The sequence below is a fragment of the Mauremys reevesii genome, linkage group 9, assembly GCF_016161935.1.
Source record: "Mauremys reevesii isolate NIE-2019 linkage group 9, ASM1616193v1, whole genome shotgun sequence".
Classification (NCBI taxonomy): Eukaryota; Metazoa; Chordata; order Testudines; family Geoemydidae; genus Mauremys; species Mauremys reevesii.
In genome coordinates, this window is record NC_052631.1 from 4,810,108 (window position 1) to 4,825,747 (window position 15,640).

Below are 15,640 nucleotides of genomic sequence, written 5' to 3' on the forward strand. Positions count from 1 at the left end.
TGGGGCACGGGGATAATTTGGAGGAAGCCACTTTAGCTGCCCACAGGTTGCTCCCTGGGGAAGAGGAGACTCATATCCATCCCCCTTCCCCAGTTCTGCACCAGCCCGTTTCACATCAACTAAGCACCTTTACGGATTCACTAGCTAACGTGCGTCTTAATCACAGCCGAGGGGGAGCAGCTATCGGTGACCTCTAGTGAAGAACGGCACCGTGGCAACAGGCAATTCTTACAGCTCTCCGAAATGTGCTGCCCCAGTGTCTGGCTAGCTCTGCACAGCTCACTGCCCCCAGCTCTGCACAGGGAATTACAAAAGTAATTACCTACATTAATGAAAACCGCCACTCCAGCTCGACTCCCTTCTCCCCGTGGCACCTTGCAACAGCACATTCTAAACTTTCTCCGGACATGCCCGCAGCCCCCAGAGTCCCATCCAGCCTCTCCTCGGTACGGCTTCAGTCAGCAGGATTCAGGATGCTGGAGCTGTTCTGTGCCCAGTTACTGGGAGGAAGCTCCTTAAATTAACTCATGGAGAGCTTAAATCCTCAGAGCCAGCCAAGAGGAGAAGGAGATACCACCAGTAACTCCCTTAATCCTGGGGCTGTCAAGTGCCCATTCAGCCTCCAGCTCAAGATAGAGCAGCCTCAGGGCTGCTCCAAGTTTCACTTGGCTGCAAAAGCTGCTGGGGAAATGTTCCGGCCACACACCCTTTCCGGTCCTGACATGACACCCCCCGATGCAGGGTGTTGAAAGAGGCGTGGCCCTAGAGCTCCCAGAGATTTCCCTGTACAAGAGGCTGGCCAGGTTTAAGTCTGATTTGCATCACCAGAGTGGAACAAAGCACAGACTGGCGTACGGACGTGGCGGTGAGGTACAGAACCAGGAACCTTATTGATCACGTCTGCAATGTGAGCGCGAGCAGTTGGACCGAAGCTTTGAGAATCCCATTCTAGCATGCCCTGGACTCAGTGTGAAACCTAGGATGCATTCTCTGGTGGCACAGCCTCTCCTTTGGTTGTTCCAAGTCCTGGTCAGGAATCTAAAGGAGATGTCCCAGGATATGACAGAATCAATGGACCTCGAGAGGTTCTTGCCATGTCTGTTTTTAATACACCTGTATCTGTATTTCTTGGCTATTCATCTGCCCTTTCACTCCAGCTAACATGTCTTTTCCCTGGGGTGGGCTTGTGGCAATAGAAAGAATCCTCACCTCCCAAACACCCTTTGTGATGGTAGGTAACAATCAACCATTCCAAACAGTGCGCAAGCAACACCTCAAACCAGAGCCCCGGGAAGCCAGGCCGAAGGCTCCCTCTGACCTTGCTGGGCTTTGATCAGGCCCCTCCTGAATGAACGGTGAAGAATTCAGAAAAATCGAGACCTGCTCACGGACAATTGGTGAGCAGACAAAAAAGGGGGAAATCTGAGGAGTTAATTGCCCATTCTGGACAGTTTATCCGCTTTGATGTAGTGTCTGCGCTGTCCTTTAACCTGTTTGTTGCATAGATTCTGAGCTTTTCAGGCCTGAAGAGACCAGGCTGATCTCCTGCATAGCCCAGACCGGGGAACCTTACCTCATAATTCCTGTAACCAGCTCATAATTTCTGGTTTAAAAAATCCCTTACCAAGTTCCTCTTATTCTAGCGCTCCCTGGGCATTTAGGCTCTATCAATATAATCATCACTGTTTATTATGATTATTTATTATTCAGGTCACACTTGCTTCCCTTCGGGTGCTTGTTGTTTTGTTTTGTTATTTTTTTTGTTAAGATGGAGAATCAGGAAAGTGTATTCTGTTCGGATTTGCCAGCTCTGTGCAGTTACACATGTCCGATTCCTTCGAGGGTGTGATTTTTCTTTCCTTCAATTTGCAAAGGGCATTTCATCCAGCAGGATCACAAACCTGCTATTTGACACGCTGCATGAGACAGGAATCATTACATCGATGGCTGAAGAGCAGCCTCCTCTGGAGTGCAGCATGAGAGACGTTTAACAGCACACAGCAATGCTGTACCACGGTTTAGGAGAGGTAGAGCAGAATCCCGTAACTAGTTAAAACTGCAGGGTGAATGTAATTATCCCTCTTGGACACTGGGGCTAACTCTCTAACTTGTACAAAAAGCATCCGGGGAAATTTGGTCATCACACGGCAGTTTTATATCTTGGCTGAAAGCAGCACAGGATGCTGCTTCGAGTGTTGGTTCAGCATCAATCTAGAGAGAAGAACTCCAGCTACATCACTGCATTGGCCTTCCATCCACATACGGATCATTCCCAGTGCTGCTTCACTTTTTAACAGTCAGTCTCAGGGGCTGAGGTAGCATAGCAACATGCAGGCCTACCTGCGCTTAAAAAAAGGGGAGAATTCATCACGCCTCATGGTGCAGGAAAATTCTCTCACTGCATGTCATTGCTCAGGAGCATTGTGACTTTCCATCCCTTGCGCATAGACACTAATGTGTTCTCCACTCCTTTATTTCTGGTGTCACTGAGCAGAAAACACGTCCATAGATTTTCATTCCCAGAAAAGGCCCTTTCACACCAAATCGTTCAGCACTAATCCTTTTTGCTTTGCTTCTTCTATGAGCAAACGCCCAGCCGGGCATCTGTCTTCCCCTTGTAAGTTTCACTGGTGGCAAAGTAATGTCTGGTGTGGCTGATAATTAAAAAAAAAAAGGACACCGTTTCTGAAAACCACCACAGAGCTGCGGACAGTGTAAAAAAACAACAACAAAAAACAACAGAGGACTCCTGATGTGATAAACAGTGATATTAGCATCTGGATAACACGGTAGGGAGATGGGAATGCCGTACTAAGGACTGAATAATGCAGGACTGTAACACACATTTGCAGAAGGCTCCCTAGTGGACTTGAGTAGTAATTATTCTATGCACCCTCAATAGCACTAGACGTTGAATGTAACACTGTTATCATAGAGCTTTTATTATGATCATTGGTATGATCGTAGCAGCTGTGAGCCCTAGTCATGGCCAATTGTGCGAGGTGCTGTACAAAGAACAAAAAGACTGTCCCTGCTCCAAGAGCTTGCAATCTAAGAGACAACAAATGGATACAGACTGATAGGGCAGTATCACTGGGATCGTTTCTACATTAAGGCTGGCTTCTGGTTTTCCCTTAACGCTGGGACTGGCGTGGCTTGGTTTGTATGAAGAATGCAAAGGTGACCTTGGTTGCACAAGCACACACCAGACCTGTCACTTGTGCACGAACGCATTTGCACCACTTGCTGAGGTGGCAGGTAAGGTCTTGTGTTTCTACTAAGGGGAATAACATGCTGGGAGTTTCCTCATCGACTGGAAGCAGAAGGAAGCTCCGTGGGAAGGCATGGGGTCTGCGCGGGCAGCGCCATGTGGCTGGGAGGGTGTGGTTACCAGGCTTCCCGCAACTTGGCGTTTCCTTGATTTTTAAGGTTGTGCCTGGCAGGGGATTCACGCGCCCCTTGTAAATAAAGCTTCCACTAGCAAAGCTTTCCCGTTCCTCTCTCCCGCAAAGCTATTCCACACGAGGAGACCGTTCCACAAAGACACCGAAAGGAAAAGTCACATTTTGATAAACAGGAGTACTTGTGGCACCTTAGAGAAGGTGCCACAAATACTCCTGTTCTTTTTGCGAATACAGACTAACACGGCTGCTACTCTGAAATCTGACATTTTAATGAATGACTGAGCAGTGCTCAATAGCGGTGGGAGAACACTCCTCGGCGTGGCATGGCATAGCGCCCTGATGGCATACGTTCCTCTGCTGGAGCAGCCGGCTATACAAGAAGGGAGGGAGACAACGGCTCCCTTGCTGTTGTGCTCAAGTGATGGTTTGATTTCCAGCTATGGGGGGAAGTGACTGCTCATCTCACCTGTCTTCTTGAGTGGCCTCACAATCTTACCTGGGGACTGGCTTTGAGCTGGATCCACTTCTACATCTGATAAAGAGAGAAACACTCTCTGGTTCCCTTTGCCTTAGGTGAACCCAGGCAGACCCGAGCTCATATAGATAGAAAGTGTCCCGGAGGCTTAATAGCAGCAGCGTGTTCTGACACCTTTGGGGCTAAGGGGTGAAAGGAACCTCCGAGCAGAGGGCTAGCACAAACTCTATCCATCACCCGAGTCCGACATGCTGGGGAAAGGAGCGAGTTTGAACCCAGATCAGGATTCTATCCTCTTCCCTTTCCTGTCTCCCTTCACTTCGAAGCCAGGAGAGTCTAAGTGTGTCAGGATCTCACCCTCCTATTTTCTGCACCGTGCTCCCAACCGTGCCCCCGCTCGTGTCTGTCACTCTAATGAATGTGCTATAATCACCCAGAGATCAGAAAGCGTTTTTCTCTCAGGCGAAGGTAATGAGACCTGATTTCCCCATCAGACAGAAGCTGGAATACTGAAATCTGTGCACCCTGCGTTCTGCTCCGGAACCATCGCAAAGAGGCACTCCAGTGTCCGGGGGGGATCGTCCTTCCTGGGCATCCAGCTGCAGCGCACCCCATGGCTCTGTAATAGCCCCTTGGCACCGCATTGGGCAACTGGAGATGAGCAGTATTGTAGATAGAGAACAAGGCAGCATGGAGGAAGAGGAAGTCAGTGCTTAACCAGAGCAATGGTCCATCCATTGCAACGTCCTCCTACCCGTGGTGGGAGACCTTACAAAACCAGAGATTTACTTGGTCAGGTGGGTGCCACTTGCTAGAGCTGACGAGACTCTAGTCAACAGTGCTAGAGACAGAGCTCCCTGGCCCCGGGGACGATGGAGGAGCTCGTGTTACTCTGCAGCGCTTCCCTCCTGCACACACCCCAGGCACACCAGGAATGGTACTAGCCTCCCTTGGTGTTTTGGAGAGAACCCTGAAGCCTGGAGAACAAAGAGGAGGAGACTGAAGGAAGCTCCCAGCACACCCAGTGAGGGCCTCATGTTCCACTCGGGTCACCTTCCCCGCACACACGGTGCAGACAGCCCTGAGGAATCCGGCAGTTTGGGACGGCGGAGCTGGGAGAGCCCCTCCCTGACTCTTGCCAAAGGGCTCGGGTACCCGTAGCAGGAACGCGGGCACCACAGGGAGCAGTCGTTCCGCTGAGCTGAGCTGAAAGTCAGTGAGCTGCAGCCCCACGAGGGGCCGGATCCAAAGCTCATTGACATGACCAGAAAGCTGCCAAGGCAAAGTCAGGAGTCCTGGCTTCTAAGCCTGGCTCTAGTCCACTCTGTGATCTTGGGCAAGTTGCTTTTCTTCTCTGCTTCTCCTCCTGCCCTTTGTCTGGCTTGTCTATTTAGATGGGAAGCTCTTTGGGGCCGAGTCTGTCTCTTGTGGCGCACCTACCCGAATGGGGGCCCTGCTCTGTGAGCCCTCAGAGTGCTACTGGAATAAAAAACTACCAATCACACATCACCAGGAGGCCCAGCAGGGGATGAGCAACGAAATCATTAACTCCTGCAAACAGCACTAGAGAACTATCTGCCGGCCATAGCGGCAGCTTCATCCTTTATTTATGCACCGACCTCTTCTCTACAGGAGGGTTTTTAATTTTTCAGTGAGGTCTGGGCCCCCACATCACCCAGAGTGGTTTAAATTTTTACCGGTTTCCTCACACACACGTAGAGGCAGGAGGACAGTAATTAAAGCAGGTCGGGAGTGCGACGTAGCAGTCTATATGGTTTTATGAAAAATTGATAATGAGTGAATATAATGTAACTGGAATATGCTTCAGGCAAAAGGTCTCTTGCAAGGTATCATTACAAAGCTTATTGTCTGCTGAGTGTGATCATCCTATTTGTATAAATGTACCACTCTTGTGTCTGAAACTAGAAATATGAAATATAACTCTGAGGGCCTATTGTAATTATGCAAAGTGTGGGCCATTAATGGCTGTTTGGAATCTTAACGGCTCCCATCAACCAGGACAATTGACTAGATGGCTCTGTTTGCAGGCAGCCTTCCTGGGAGTCAGGCTGGGAGGAATGAAGGCTTGGGGTCTTACAGTGACATGTGATCATGTCACATGAACTGGAATCCATTTTAACCTGGTGCTTTTCCAGTGAGGGGTGGGTGGAAACCCAGAGGGACAAAGGATTCCCGCCATAAGATATATAAAGGGGTAGAACAGAACAAAAGGAGGAGAGGAGCCATCATGAAGAATCCCCTAGCTACCACCTGAGCTGGAACAAGAGCTGTGCCAGGGGAAAGAATTGTGCCCAGGCCTCGAAGGGGTCCAGTCTGAGGAAAAAACTTACTGAGGCATCTCTGAGGGTGAGATTATCTGTATTCAGTTTGATTAGACAGAGATTTGTGCATTTTATTTTATTTTGCTTGGTGACTTACTTTGTTCTGTCGGTTACTACTTAGAACCACTTAAATCCTACTTTCTGTATTTAATAAAATCACTTTTTACTTATTAATTAATTCAGAGTGTGTGTTAATACCTGTGGGAGCAAACAGCCGTGCATCTCTCTATCAGTGTTATAGAGGGCGAACAATTGATGAGTTTACCCTCCTTAAGCTTTATACAGGGTAAAATTGATTGATTTGGGTTTAGACCCCATTGGGAGTTGGGCATCTGAGTGCTGAAGACAAGAACACTTCTGTGAGCTGTTTTCAGGTAAACCTGCAGCTTTGGGGCACGTGGTTCAGACCCTGGGTCGGTGTTGGAGCAGACTGGTGTGTCTGGCTCAGCAAGACAGGGTGCTGGGGTCCTGAGCTGGCAGAGAAAGCAGGGGGAAAAGTAGTCTTGGCACATCAGGTGGCAGCTCCGAAGAGTGTTTCTGTGATCCAACCCGTCACAGGGAGATTCAAAAATCAGGCCCCAGACAAGATTTATTTTACCTTGATGGGAAATGCAATAATGTCTGTTTTACAAGATGAAAATGACCAGCCTGTTAGTAGACTCGGTGACCTACGGGAATTAGAACAGAAAAACAAAATGAGTTTTTCACTAAGATCGCTTAACAGACTTTCCGCCAAGGAGCATTGCTGTTAAAAACAAGCTGCTGAAGAATGGCAGTTCCCATGAAGGGGCTACGGTTTTAAGAGGACACACAATAATACCACCTAGCTCTATCATACAGCTTTTCATCACTAGATCTCACACCACTAGTCACTCATTTCAATCTATTTATGTCCTCTAAACACACTTAGAAAGTTGGACAGTGCCCAACTCTTATCCCCATTGCACTGATGGGAAACTGAGGCACAGAGACTAAGGGACTTGCCCAAGGTCACACAGGGAAACTGGGGCTGAGAAGAGAACTGAATCCTGGTCCTAAACTGGTGCCTAACCCTGGACCATCCTTCCTCTCTGATGTGCAATAGGTCCTGAAAAGAGAGCTTAAAAATATAATAAATGAAGGTCCAGGTTTGCAAACTGACTAGTCATTTGGGGTGCTTCAGCTTTCAGGCCCCGACTTGGGACACCTCAGAGGGCTCTGATTTTCCAAAGGCAGATTTGCAGCATTTTCTGAAAACTGGGCCCCTTAAAATGGATCAAAATCACGAGTCACTAAGATCTGGGCCTAACCCTGTATTTGGTCCCATAATGCAACTGGATCCGCTAGCACTGACTGCTCAATTTCCTGTACCCGTGCCACATGAGAACCTACAAGTCATGTCACCCACTAGTGGCTGACCCTAGTGACCATAACAGCCTGCCACTTCTTTGCAGTTTAAGGAGTTCTCCTGTTAGGGTGAGCAGATGTCCCAATTTTATACGGACAGTCCTGATTTTTGGGTCTTTTTCTTATATAGGCTCCTATTACCCCCCACCGCCATCCCAATTGCTGTCTCCTCACCCTACCTCCTGTGGCAGGGTCTCATGTATTTGAGCAGAAGGGCCCAGGTTCAATCCCCAGGGACAACCGTGGGGCCTGTAGGTAGGTGGCCACGTGTCTCCCAGCCACAGTCATGATGGCAATTAGCTAACCCAAGAGTAGAAAACCTATGGCACGTGTGTCAAAGGCAGCACGCGAGCTGATTTTCCGTGGCACTCACATTGCCCGGGTCCTGGCCACCGGTCCGGGGGGGCTCTGCGTTTTAATTTAATTTTAAATGAAGCTTCTTAAACATTTTAAAAATCTTATTTACTTTACATACAACAATAGTTTAGTGATATATTATAGACTTATAGAAAGAGATCTTCTAAAAACGTTTAAATGTATAACTGGCACGCGAAACCTTAAATCGGAGTGAATAAATGAAGACTTGGCACAGCACTTCTGAAAGGTTGCTGACCCCTATACTGAGGGCTCTGTGTGATTGGGTTGTTCGTGTAAATAACCAGCACAACCCATTGACTTTGCTGAATAAATTGACAGGCAACAGTAGAGGAATGCTTGATTGAGAGAGTGGTACCTTCTCCACCTGTCCACCTACGATGTGATGCCATGCTCATCACCATAGTATCCGAGCACTTTGCCTCTGCAGTATTCCTGGGTTACGAAAATATGGGACAGATTCTCATCTTAGTTACCTCATTCTTATTCATTGTATTGCAGAGCTGCCAACAGGCTTGGGACTGTACAGATACAAAGCAAGGCAGAGCCCTGGCCCCCAAAGAGCGTGTGATCTAAGAAGACAGGACAAAGGACGTACTATAAGCTCCCTGGGGAAACTGAGGCACAGAGCAAGCAAACAAGTGACGCGTTCAAAGCCACACAGGGAGTCTGTGCCAGAGTTGGACCTGACCCCGGAGTTCACAAGTCCCAGTGAAATGCCATAACTAGAAGACCACTCTCCCCCGACATTCTACAGCAACTTGGTTGAAGTAAGCGGGATTACTCACAATTCAGTCCAGTCTCACTGAGATTAGAATCTGCCCCTTGTGTCCTTAATATCCTTTGAGCCTAGCCTGGCATTAGAGACCCCTGTCTCTCTGCATGTGTAGCAAGAAGACAGCAAGATAAAACAGCACTGACAAGTCCTAAAGCCATGTCATCCGTCCTAGCTGCGGGCGGGAGGGGAAGTTTATTTGTTTTTTCACACACTGGAAGCTCTTTAATTGCACTAAGTTGTTTACCAAAGGAGGATGTAATTAAAAGTGAATGGATGTAATTTCTTTATCATCATGAATATTAATTAAAGATAAACACCGCATCAATATTAATTGAAGCGGGACTGGAAGATGAAAGGCAGGACTTGATGCGGGCGGGGAGGAGGGGGGCTGGCGTTTAAACCTTTGGCAAATGAAATCACCCAGAGAGAAAGCAGAACAATGGAGAGCTTCGGAACAGACTGGCTCAGAGCCATGGTCCATTGCGACAGAAGCAGAGCTGAAATGCACGAGGCTTATGAATGCTGTAGGAATTGCTATGTCTTCAGCCAGGAGTATTGATATGCAACATTGGTATGGGCCCTGTATGAGACCAGGTCAGTATATGGGGTTTTAAGACTTTCCTGTGGGAATGCATTGATCTAACCTGGACTGCGCTTAGTGGAATGTCGGTTATCCGCCTGTAATGCTTGTATCCCACGGGAACTGTAGAAGAAGGCAACACAATGGCTTCCCAGAATACCCATGTACCCACAAGAAAGAGGGTGGGGGGCTCGCTGATAGCTTCAAAGACCCTGGATCTTGTCTGCAGCATGCTAGAAAGCTGGGCTGGGAACTAGAGGGCAAAAGGCAACTAAGGAGTTAAACAGGTGCTCAGAGGGGGTGAACGGTTTCCCTTGTGAGCAGCTGTCTAGACAGCCAGCCTGGACCTCGGAGCCCCAGGGGCTGGTGAGCCTTAGGGAAGAAGAAGGGATGCATTTGCTATCGTTTTCACTGATGTGCTTTGGTCCTACATCAATGACCCTTTGCTTTAAGGAAGCAGCTTGGTCACTAAGTACCACTATCTTTGCCCCAGAAGGACTGGAACTGCAGGGTCTGAGCCCAGGGCAGATCTGCTCTAGTGCTCATGGTTGATACATGGGGGACTACCACCCACCACCTGGTCTGAGAGTGGGAGGAGCCTGTGTTTCCACCCCAAGAAAGATGTGATCACCAAGGCCTGAGACCTAGCGGGGACAGACTCAGAGTCCAGGAGGCACAGCTAGCACAGTAGCAGATACCCATCCGGTCCAATAACCTCTAAGAATGGTCAGTGTCAGCTGCTTCAGGGGAAGGTGCAAGAAACCCCCTAGCAGACAGTTCTGGAATAACCTGCCTATGGTGTGAGTTTCTTCCTGACCCCCATTCGTAAGTGGTTGCCTTAGGCCCTGAAGCATGAGGGTTTCTATGTACCGTTCTGTATTTTTTCAGTTCTCCCTTGATGTTCTCATTGGCCTTATCAAGATCTCATTCTTTTCTGAATTGCACCACGCCCTGGAGTTGCCATGGACCAACCCAAACTACACTGGACAAGGCAACTCTGGTGCATTCACACTCTGAGCACTGCTAACGGCCCAGCCAGCTCGGTGTAACCCAACCTTTCCCATGACTTCCACTGAGAAACAGCAGGCAGCCTCCTGAGAAATGGATCCAAAGCCTGTTTCCTATGCACCATCCTCTTCTCTCCCTTTGCTCCTCTCCTTTTTTAAAATCTTCGCTTCTTAATTAGTCTTCAGATCCTCATTTGAGTAACCAACACAACCGTAATAAAAATACATGGTCAATAGCCTCATATAAGATCTCTGTATCTCTTCTGGGTATATTAGCTAGCTGCTGCCTATGTATTTTGATTTCTTTATGAATTATTATATGTATCACAGTAGGCTCTAGATACCCCACTGTGGTAGGGGCTGTAAGTATACATCGCACACACTAATCTACATTAGAAGACAGCAAAGCCAAGCACTGCAAAGTTAGCAATGCCCGTTCAGTTGCCTCTGAAATCTGAATTCCCCCCTCCCCACCTTGCTCAAATGCAAACCTAATCCCAATAGAAGGGTGTGGGGTGGGACACACAGTCCACTAACAGAGAAGACAGGCTCCATCACATGAGACTTTTCCCCCTTACAAAGCTCTCTAGTCCCAGCTTGCAACTAGCATCATAGCACAACAGAACTGCCCACCCTCCCCCAGAGATCTCTCAAACCCCTCTGTCCTCCAGGCAGCTGTTTATATAGAACTTCCTGGGTTCCCATTCTGATTGGGCCCGGTCTGCAGCCCTGCCTCATTACCCCACCCTGCATATCTGAGTGAGAGCTGGGCAGGACTTAACCCTGTGATTGCTGGCTGGCAGCCTCAGGACAGTTCCATAACATTACAAGAAATCCCCAGCCCTGCAGAACTGGGTTAGGGGTGGAAAGTGAAACTGACCAGGGGGAATTTCACCATTCAGACTAAAGCCAGGATCCTGTAATGAGCTCTGCATAGGCCCAGGGGGAGCCGTGCTCTCCTTTGCCTGAGCTGCGCAAGTGAAGTCTTAACCTTTCTAGTCCCAAAGACAAAGGTGAGACTAGCCCAGTGCCCTGATTACATTTCAGTTCAGGCACCCACAGTCTGTCTTCCCCAAAGTATAGAATGTCACAGGGGAATTTCAGGGAGCGTCCTGTAACCCCCATATTCTTCATTTTTATATAATCCTGATCTCGCATATAAAGCAGGCTTGTAAAGTACCCGGGGAAAGGTTATGATCTGCTGAAAATCATTTTTCTATCCATATATGTGTATCATGAATGCATATGAAGTTATGAGCATTGTGTAGCGTGGTTGTCACTAAAGCATGCTGTGAGTTGGGGAATCAACCAGAGATGAGCTCCCTAGAGGCAACAGCAGGGAAAGTAACCAACGCCCAGGTAAGGTGTCAAACAACCCATCAATATCCATTGTCCAGCAAGGGAGCTACAATGCAATGACTCAGCTGCATGAAACCACACCAGGGGAATTGCTTAACCTTGCCTGGAGACTCAGCAATGCCCTCACTGGACCTGTGCTCCCCAAGCACATGGAACTGAGGATATAAAACCGAACACAGGGGGCCCATGCTTGGCATTTCTCCTTCACCCACCTATGCTGCAAGCAACAAGGACACTCTGAAGACTTCAACTGAGGGGACTGCCCGGATTTCAAGGGTGAAATCTGTGTACTATGAACTACACTATCCAGTGGGATGGTGAGAAAAACTGCTGAGTCTGGCTGTTGCCCAGTTTAATAGGGTTGAGAGTTTAGACTGCGTGTTTATATTTTATTGCTGTTGGTAACTAACGCCGATCTTTTTGCCTATCACTTAAAATCTGTCTTTTGTAGTCAATAAATTTGTTTAACTGTTTATCTTTACTGGTGAGTTTGCCTGAAGTGTGTGGCAAATCTGCTCAGATTTTGCAAAGGCTGGTGTATGTCCACTTTCCACTGACAAAGTGTTGAACCAATTAATAAATCTGCACTGCCCATCTTGAGCAGGGCAAGATGGTATATTCCTGAGGTGCAGTGCTGGGAACTGGGGGGATTTGGCTGCTGCCTTTCTCTGTGTGATTCATGAGTGAATCTGGGAGCATTCATGCAATCTATCTAGGTGTGGGGTCTCCACATGCAGTTGTGCTGAGTGATAACAGCGCCTGGAGGGGTTTGCTGCTGATCACTAGCAAGGCATTCTGAGAGAGTTCAGGGGGGCACAGAAGTCCCACCGTCTCAGGATGCACCCTGGGGATCCCGTCACATCCCTCTTCACTTTCCATCAGACACTGCTTTCTTCTTCTCTTCCTCTCTTAAAAGGTGCTGTGCTGTGCTGCCATGTGTTGTGCTCTGCCCCAGAAGTGGCTGCATTTCAGGGATGGGTCAAATGATTTCAGTATAAGTCACTTTGAGATGAAAGCTGCTGTATAAATATAAATTATTGCTCTGTTATGATGGAATGTGCCACTGCGAATTCACTCCTGAACGATGAGTGAAAACATCGCTCTCCCTGAATAAACCTGGGGCATCATCTATTACTATAAGCTACTCTATTGCCTTCACGCTTGTTGTTTTTCTCTGTCTCTGAGATGCACTGTTAATCTTCGGTTTCATTTGTATGTCATGCTTTTTATTTTGGGAGCTGAGACACAACAAGCCTTGTGGCTTGAATGAGATTGTAAATATTGCACCGTGTCACATCAGGGACTATACAATAAATAATTACCTGCTCCTAGATGTAATCAATGCAGATAGGTCCTTAATATCAACCCAACGCTCCTGCCAGCGGTTCTGGAATCCACAACACAACTTTTCCCCTCAGAACATGTTGTGCGTTGGCTGCAGTTCAGTGTTTCGCCCCAAGTTCCAATGACAGGCGGTTGGCAATCGTTTAACAGGTTATTAATGAGAAAGGAGCTGATGGCTTATCGATAATATTCAGTAGCAAGCAGGCGAAAAGGCCTATGTGATGTATCTGAGGAATGGTCATTTGCTGTCGGGTATGAAATAATACGTGATGCTTCCTTGGACAAAAATGAACAGCTTCCAGTCCATGTACAGACCTGTCCTTTATTCATTCGTCTCCTATCCATGTTTATTCCCTCATTGCCTGCAGTTTTCATGGGTTTGTATTGTTGCTTCAGGGGGAAAAAAATCAGTGAAAGGCTCCCCAGAGGCTCTTAAGCAAAGTAAGCGGTCCTGGGAGAACACCTCTCGCGGCTCAGTCACTGGTTAAAAGATCGGAAACAATAGGGAGGAATAAATGGCCAGTTTTCACAATGGGGAGAGGTAGATAGCAGGTCTTGTGCTGTTCAATATGTTCATAAATGGTCTGAAAAGAGGGTGAACATTGAGGTGGCAAATTTGCCGGTGCTACAAAATGATTTAAGATAGTTCAGTCCAAAGCAGACTGCAAAGAGTTACCCACACAGAACTGGATGACAGGGCAACAAAATGGCAGGTGAAATTCAACACTGGTAAGTGCAAAGTAATGCACATTGGAAACATAATCCCAAATAAGCATATATAAGGACGGGGTCTAAATTAGCTGTTGCCATTCAAGAAAGATCTTGGAGTCTGTCGAAGAAAAACTCAGTTCTCACTTTTTGTTTGGATGCAGCAAAATCAAATACTTTATCATTTCTCCAGTAATTACCATGGAGGGAGAGAGTGCCATAGGACACAGGGTCCTGGACAGGTCTCTCAACTGGTAAACAATTACAGCAAGCCTTTATACCTTTTACAGACAATTTCTAGCAATAATACAGACAGTAAAAGCAACAAATACATTTTGTTTATACATAGCAAAAAGGCTTATCTTATTTGTCTCAATCCTAAGAAAAGCAAGCCTGCATTTTGGTTAGTGATTGCAAGGTCATAATAACTTTGTACACAGTTCCTGTCCTGTCGCCTCGCACTATCTTTGCTCCTACAAGTCTTACGTCATTAAGGTTACAGTATGGCCTGACTCTTGCTAACTAACATTCATTAAGATCTCTTCAAATCCTTGTTAATTATTTACTGGCTTCCACACTCCCCCCTTTTGTACTTCTAGTACAACAAACAATTTCAAATCTCAATTCGCATGAAACCATGGACTTCAGATTCTACAGCAAACATGTCAACCGTCATGGGACGTAATGACAATGCATAATTAGCATGAACATGAAAGGTATTGCCATTCTTACAATATTTACAACAACAACAACAATAATATAATCCTAAATTAACTAACAACATTACAAACAATAACAATCCCATAGGAATAATATAATGGGGCTGTTGTACAATTGCGAACACAAAGCATCATACCTAGTACATAAAGTAAACACTCTATAAGCTGTATGATAGGCATTCCTTCCATCTTGATATATATTCTAAAGCATGGGAATTTGCCCTTGCAATTCAGAGATTCTTTGACCCTTTGGTAACAATGAAAGCAAATTTTAAAACTAATCAGGCACGATCCTAGTCCAATCAAAATATACCTAAAATCTAAGAGCTACTTGCAATATTCTATCTGCATTCTATCTGCAGGCCAGTAAATGATATAATTGCCTGCAGCAGTGGTAAGATCAATATGTATATCTTGTATTTCCCCAGATGTCTCGGTAAACAATTACAGTCCCACAGGCATCCTCCCCATGGACCCAGCAGGATTCGGTATGTGGGAGCCCACACCCCCTAACTGGTTCATATGCTTGGAAGGAGCACTGTGAATGTCCACACTTCCATCCAGAAAGTGTCCAAGTATGTCTTCATGACCACAGATCAGATGGTACTCCTGACGTGTCTGGAAGGGCAGTGGGCCAAGTCTGGTCCAGATCCCACTGCAATGCCTTCCCAGCCTCAGTGATATTCAATACCATCTCTGTCAGTAACTTCTGGGTCATAGAACTAAGGGTGGAAATTACATGTAACTCAGCAACTCCAGCCTGTACTGAAGATAGCTGAGCTTCAAAAATAAGACTAGTGGCCTTTTCTAGTTGCCCCAATTTCTTATCATGTTCTTGGCCTGGAAGAATAGTCCAAATGGCTACTACACTATTGGCCAGATGAAATAACCCAGCCCACAGGGATCTGGTCAATTCCCTTTTTGTCCAGAGGAAATAACCCAGGCCTTTTTGTTGTGCTAATCTAATGGTAGCCCCTTGTGAGCAATCTGGGTATGTAAAAAAACTGGATAAGGGCAATGTCAGGTAAAATCCAATTAGGGAGGGCAATACATACTGAAGGATTTATCCAGAACACAGGGCGCAGCCTGTAGAATAAACCCCAAAATCCAATTAATACCACAGTCCCAAGCATGGGTCCCACAAAGTTCTTCCTGCCAGTATG